The 6379-nt window shown below is 40.4% G+C and overlaps 1 long non-coding RNA gene across 1 annotated transcript in view; it reads right to left on the bottom strand.

The window, feature by feature from the left end:
- The window catches only part of LOC117485217, a 211351-nt gene that overhangs the window by 12489 nt on the left and 192483 nt on the right, over nt 1-6379 (bottom strand). The gene's annotated exons all lie outside the window — the stretch shown is intronic.

The following is a 6379-nucleotide window of genomic DNA, read 5'->3' as shown; positions in this document are numbered from 1 at the left end:
CAAAAGGTCAACAAAGGATAGAAGCAAAGACATACGGGACAAGGGAAAATTAAGTTGCTTGATTGTAAGGAAACAAACAGATTTAAGATTTGCCCCCAAACCTTTACACCTAAAACTCCTAGCCTTTAGAAAAAGTTGTAGTAGTATTTCTACTTAAGTTGAATAGTGGAAGGGTGCCTTATATGCAAATTGCAATAGCTGCGACCATGCATCATTTATGTCAATTTTTTGCATCTTAGGGAACAAACTGTGGCCTATAAAGGGTGGGGAAATATTTGTGGATCAACCAACAAACATGGTGATATTTAGAGTTAGAAAATGTGACTGTATAGGAAATGTATGACTCAAACAAGGTGTGTAAGTGTTACAATACTATTTACATTGGAACAATACTTGAACTGTGTCATAAGAACTTCCAGGCAATAATTGCTTTATTTTATCAAGTAATGGAATATCTAGGGCTGAGTTAGGGTCTCAACTTTCGAATTGCCAGTCATTACCAATCAATTTCTAGTCGGGATCAGTGGGTACAGGTCAGTTCAGGTCTGAGTTTGTCACCCAACCATATAAAGTGCCGCTCCAGGTGGTCTACTGTACGTGCCCTCGCCCCTGAAGGAGCACCACTAGAAAGTAATATGTGCATGTATTTGAAAGTTGTGTAACATCCACATCTGGCATGGGTGTTGAGGGTGCAGCGGTACCAGCAGAGGTGGCAAAAGTACACACATCCTTTACTCAAGTAGAAGTACAGATACTCGTGTTTAAAAATACTCTGGTAAAAGTAGAAGTACTGACTAAACTTTTTTACTCAAGTAAAAGTAAAGAAGTATAGGCTTTGAAATGTACTTAAGTAAAAAGTACCCATAACTAGCAGCTGTTTTAAAGAGTACCTGACCTCCCTTTATATTAATAGAACAATAATGTCATTGTTAGCTAATGAATGTTTCTGAACAACGGCAACATGACAACGTTTTCATTGGTCCCTCTTCTTTAGAGAAGACCAGGAAATGATGGATACATGGATCGTGTTCAAATCAATAGGCACGCAATGACTCTAAATAATAATGATCACGCCACCAAACACACATTCAAACTAAAGTAACCAGCCTGTTTTGAAAATGTAAGTAGTAGAAAGTACAGGTATTTGTGTAAAAAATGTAAAGTAAAAAGTTGTCAGAAAAACAAGTAGTGGAGTAAAGTACTGATACCAGAAAAATGAACTTAAGTACAGTAACGAAGTATTTGTACTCCACTACTTCCCACCTCTGGGTACCAGCAGCGAGGTGATGCTGCTCTCAGAAAGACGCGCTGCAGAATCAGCGTTACGTCTTGTCAGAAAGGTTCGCCCCAGATCCGCGACGGCGCCAACGACCCTGAGAGACGCCAGTGGCAGCCGGCCCTCTGACTGCTAAGCGCCGAAAGAGAAAAGAGTCTGACCTAAATGTGCTGTGAATGGCAGAGGTGTAGCCAGATATTAACAACGTGTGGCAGCTGGGAACAAGTCGCGTTTTCACACAATAAATAATGCTTCATGCTTCCATGCAGAGCGAGACTCAGACATTATAGTCATTATTAATAGAATAGTTATATGTACAGTAAGAATAGCATGTTTATGTCCAGCCGTCGTCACAGCCAGACAAAACACATTACAGATATTTAACACCAGGATATGGCCATAAAAAAAAAAACATGAGACTTGTTAAAATGCAGACCGGGGGACTTGTATTTCCACGTGTGACTTTTGTCTGTGCACTTGCTCTGTATGTGTAGGTTATACAGATTATAAATAACACCACATGGGTTTGGAAAATGCTAAATTATTGTGAATAGAATAGCGTTCACTAAACATTTATAAGAGTCCACTTAGAGAAAAATCCCTCTGTCTCACAAAACAAGCTCTGGGATGGCACATATTTCTTTTTGCGGTCGGAGCTTAAACGGAAACACAAAATGTTAGGGAAACATGAAGTCACGTCCTATTCGCCCCTCGTGAAGATGAGACTTGAATCCAGCTGAGTTGAAAGCTGTTTACTCCGGTCTCTTCTGTGTATGGTGCTGTTTGGGTTCATCAGATTGATTACTATGGATGTTTTGGGACTTTTCTCCCTCTCTGAGTAAAAGGCAAGCTCCTCGTCCGCATGCTAATGTAAAACAGAGCGGGATGATGTGGTTTTCCCTCTGACACTGTTTGGATGGGTATGTAAATGTTTAACAGTGGCGTGAGTACACACACACAAGGGTTAGGTGTCGGGATTTTGAGAGGGTCTTGTTTGGGGTTTTAGATGTGAACGCCCACGCTGCGTGCCGCTAACAAGCTAACGGCACAAAGCTGCATGTAAACAATAAGCTATTATTTCCCCTTAAGAAACATTGACATCACATGCAGAGGAATCCTCTCCATAAACACAATTAATAGTGAAAATGTAAACCTGACAATGTCCTGAAAAAGGAGCTCAGGTTCTCCAATGATAAAGCAATCACAGCACATATTAGATGTGTGTGTTTTATAATAAATTAGATATTTTAACTAGCAAGGTGGCAGTTTGTAGAAACCAAAGTCCATGTCTCACAAGTTACAGTAACACAAATATAATGCAAAAAGAAAAATATTGAATATGATAAAGCATTCATTCATGTATGAATAAAACATATTTGAGTTTGTTGCATGACTTGGTACTAGAACTTGTTTTCTTTGTCCCTCTGCAACATTTCTTGGATTGCGAATAAAGACTATTGACAAGTTAATCACTATCATGCAAGTGTGCAATGGCAGTCACCAGTTGTGTTGTCTTTGTGGTCAGAATGTGGATCTTTCAAAACAAGATGTGACACGAGATCAGGAAAAGCGGCACGCAATGTTCAAACTTACACGATTATTTAATGTTGCTCAAGAATGCATGTTCATCTACTTTATTTTGTATCTTCCTCCTCTTGTTGGCTATGTGATTGTTAGTGTGTGTTTATGAGAAAGGCAGAACAGGAAGAGATTGATCTTGAATCTGATTCACATATCATTCCAGCATGTCTGAAATGTGCTTGAATACTTCTTTCTCTGAGTACTCTAACCCTAACCTACATTGGTGTTTTATCCTATCTTTTACTTGCTGTGTTTTATGCCTTTTATTCTACATTTTATAGTCGTATTTTGTATTGTGTATTGTGTACTGTCTGTAAAGCACTTTGTACATCCGTGTTGAGAAGGGTGCTATATAAATAAAGTTTTACTTACTTACTTACTAACCCTAACTCTAACCCTAACCCTTACTTACTAACCCTAACCCTAACCCTAACCTACTAACCCTAACCCTAACCCTAACTTACTAACCCTAACCCTAACTCTAACCCTAACCCTAACTTACTAACCCTAACCCTTACTTACTAACCCTAACCCTAACCCTAACCTACTAACCCTAACCCTAACCCTAACTTACTAACCCTAACCCTAACTCTAACCCTAACCCTAACTTACTAACCCTAACCCTTACTTACTAACCCTAACTTACTAACCCTAACTCTAACCCTAACCCTAACCCTTACTTACTAACCCTAACCCTAACCCTAACTTACTAACCCTAACTCTAACCCTAACCCTAACCCTTACTTACTAACCCTAACTTTAACCCTAACCCTTACTTACTAACCCTAACCCTAACCCTTACTTACTAACCCTAACCTTTACTTACTAACCCTAACCCTTCTCTCTCCATCTTTTATTTGATGAGGATGTCGAGGTGCAAATCCGGCTGGAAACAAACGCTGTTCAGTGCCAGAAATTGGTGGTGTTAATGATAAGAAAATAAGTGAAAAATGAGTCATAAATAGGACGAAATATGTCTGAGTTGTGGCCTGGCAGGAAAGCAGGAGAGGGCAATGAAAAACAAGCGTCTTTGGGAAAAATCTGGCAAGTGTGATGTGAAAACTAACGTGAGAAAAAAAAAACGTCTTATATTTTATGAGGATGTTGTGGCGCAAATCTGGTTGGAAACAAACGCTGTACAGTGCCAGAAACAAGTTGTGATGATGAGAACAAAAAAGGTGTACACATGTGTCAAAAATAGGGAGAAATATGGTAGAACTGTGACCAGGCAGGAAACTGAGACATGAAAAACAAGAGTCTTTGGGTAACACGAGAGGGGCTTTGAACACTAGCGTGAGAAACATGCACTGGGCCTGATGCTCTCTGCTGTTTGACATGAGATTTATTGATTAAATGAAAGCACATGAAAAGGTAAGATACTCCTAACAAGCAGGGCAGAACAACTCGAGTGTCCTTTGAGAAAGTAAAAAGGGTTTGACAACCTTGAGCTTCTCTAAGGCCCTCTTCCTCCAGCATACGCTCACTGTGTCACCATGAATATGCTAACCAATCCATTGCTTCCTGGCTCTCACAGCCGTCCTTTTGTGTGGATTCAACAGGCTCTCCGCAGGCAGAGTATGATTGATGAAAGTCGTAGCACTATCTGAGTGGGTGTTTCCTTGTTTTGCTATCCAACCGAGAGGCAGTGTGAGTTTCCATTCATCAGTGAGGTCAATTTGGCCGGTTTTCACTTATTTAAGAAGCGTTTATGGGTTTTGGACTTGGGTTTAGTTTAAGGTAAAAGTTGCGGTCAAGCATGCAGAGCTGGAAGGAATGCGCATTGCGGTTAGGGAATGAATGTAGACAATAAATGCCCTCCCTAATGCAGTAATATCAACATGTGTGTAGCTGTGTGTGTGTTTTCATTGCTTGACAGCGGCAAGATGTTGACACGTCATCGACCCCTGGTTGGCATGTGGAGGCAGCTTATTTTACAGCCAATGGGGTGACTGAGCGGTCACTGTGTGTGTGTTTGTGTGTGTGTGTTTGTGTGTGTAGGAAGCAATGAGTCCTCAGCCGTGCACAGGTGAAGCAAAGCGACAAGGTCCTTCCATCATTGGCCGATTGGAGAAACCTCTCTTTACTGTCACATGGAGTCTAATACCAACGGTCTGGATCACAGATGTGTTTTATGTTAAGAAATATACTTTCTGCTCTATGAAGTGTTTACGCTGGCCAGCATTTTGACTGATATTATGATGGCCGTTTCTCATTGTTATTACTTTGTCAATATCGCCAGTGTTCCTTTGCTAAATTTTGATTAATTGCTTTGAAAGACATTTCCAGGATGACCTGCGGACCAGATGGATGGAAGTTTAAGCTGTAAACTTCATTTGAGTTTCAGCTATCAACTTTGTATGATCTCATCCGTGAAGGCACAGAGACCAAATGTTTTTTTACACCCAAAGACACACACAAGAACCTCTTCAGAACATTTTATGGTTGGTCCTTTATGTATTTATACCAGTTTTTTAGGTACTCTCCGAAAATGTAATGAAGCAATACTTGGACATTTTGGGAAATACAGTGATTTGCTTTATTGCCAGGATTTAGATGAGAAGATTGATCACTCTTGTGTCCATAGCGAGCCAAAGCGCTGACGATGTGTCCGGACTCACCTCTGTTCCACTGACTTGTGGTATTATTATTTCATCATTAATTTTGGAAAAATTGAAGCATGTTTCCTGGGGTTTACTGTCCATATGACACCACACCGCTCCTCCGCTCCCTTCACTGGCTTCCAGTAGCTAGAATCCACTTCAAGACACTGGTACTTGTGTACCATGCTGTGAATGGATCTGGCCCTTCCTACATCCAGGACATGGTTAAACCATACACCCCAGCACGTGCACTCCGCTCTGCATCGGCCAAACGGCTCGCTGCACCCGCACTGCGAGGGGGACCCAAGTTCCCATCAGCAAAAACACGTGGGTTTGCTATCCTGGCTCCAAAATGGTGGAATGAGCTCCCCATTGACATCAGGACAGCAGATAGCTTACACATCTTCCGGCGCAGACTGAAAACTCATCTCTTTCTACTCCACTTCGAGCAATAAAATTGACTAACAAAGCACTTATATACTAACTAAGCACTTATATACTAATAAAGGACTGGCTTATCTAAAGCTAGTTGAGTAGCACTTTAAATGTTTTGGCTCTATGAAACCTGATGTACTTATATGATTCTGTTTTCTTCAAGTTTGTATCTTCTTGGTCGAATGCACTTATTGTAAGTCGCTTTGGATAAAAGCGTCAGCTAAATGCAATGTAATGTAATGTAATATAAATATACAGTCTTACTAGTGTACTGTAGTGTTTTTCCCTGATGACAGCGTCTGATCTTTTCTGTTTCATGGTTAGTAAATTAAGTTGTGATGTCTTCAAAGTTCTAGGACACATGGGAAATGTTTTCTGATAAAGATATTGAACAAATCTACCTATTTGGATCATTGGAATCCTTAATTTAGACATTTAAAGCGAGCCACACAATACACCATCCATACAACTCTATCCAAAGCTGTAT

The sequence above is a fragment of the Trematomus bernacchii genome, unplaced genomic scaffold (assembly GCF_902827165.1).
Source record: "Trematomus bernacchii unplaced genomic scaffold, fTreBer1.1, whole genome shotgun sequence".
NCBI lineage: Eukaryota > Metazoa > Chordata > Actinopteri > Perciformes > Nototheniidae > Trematomus > Trematomus bernacchii.
The sequence above is the reverse complement of the archived record's forward strand: the minus strand, read 5'-3'. Positions and strand labels throughout refer to the sequence as shown.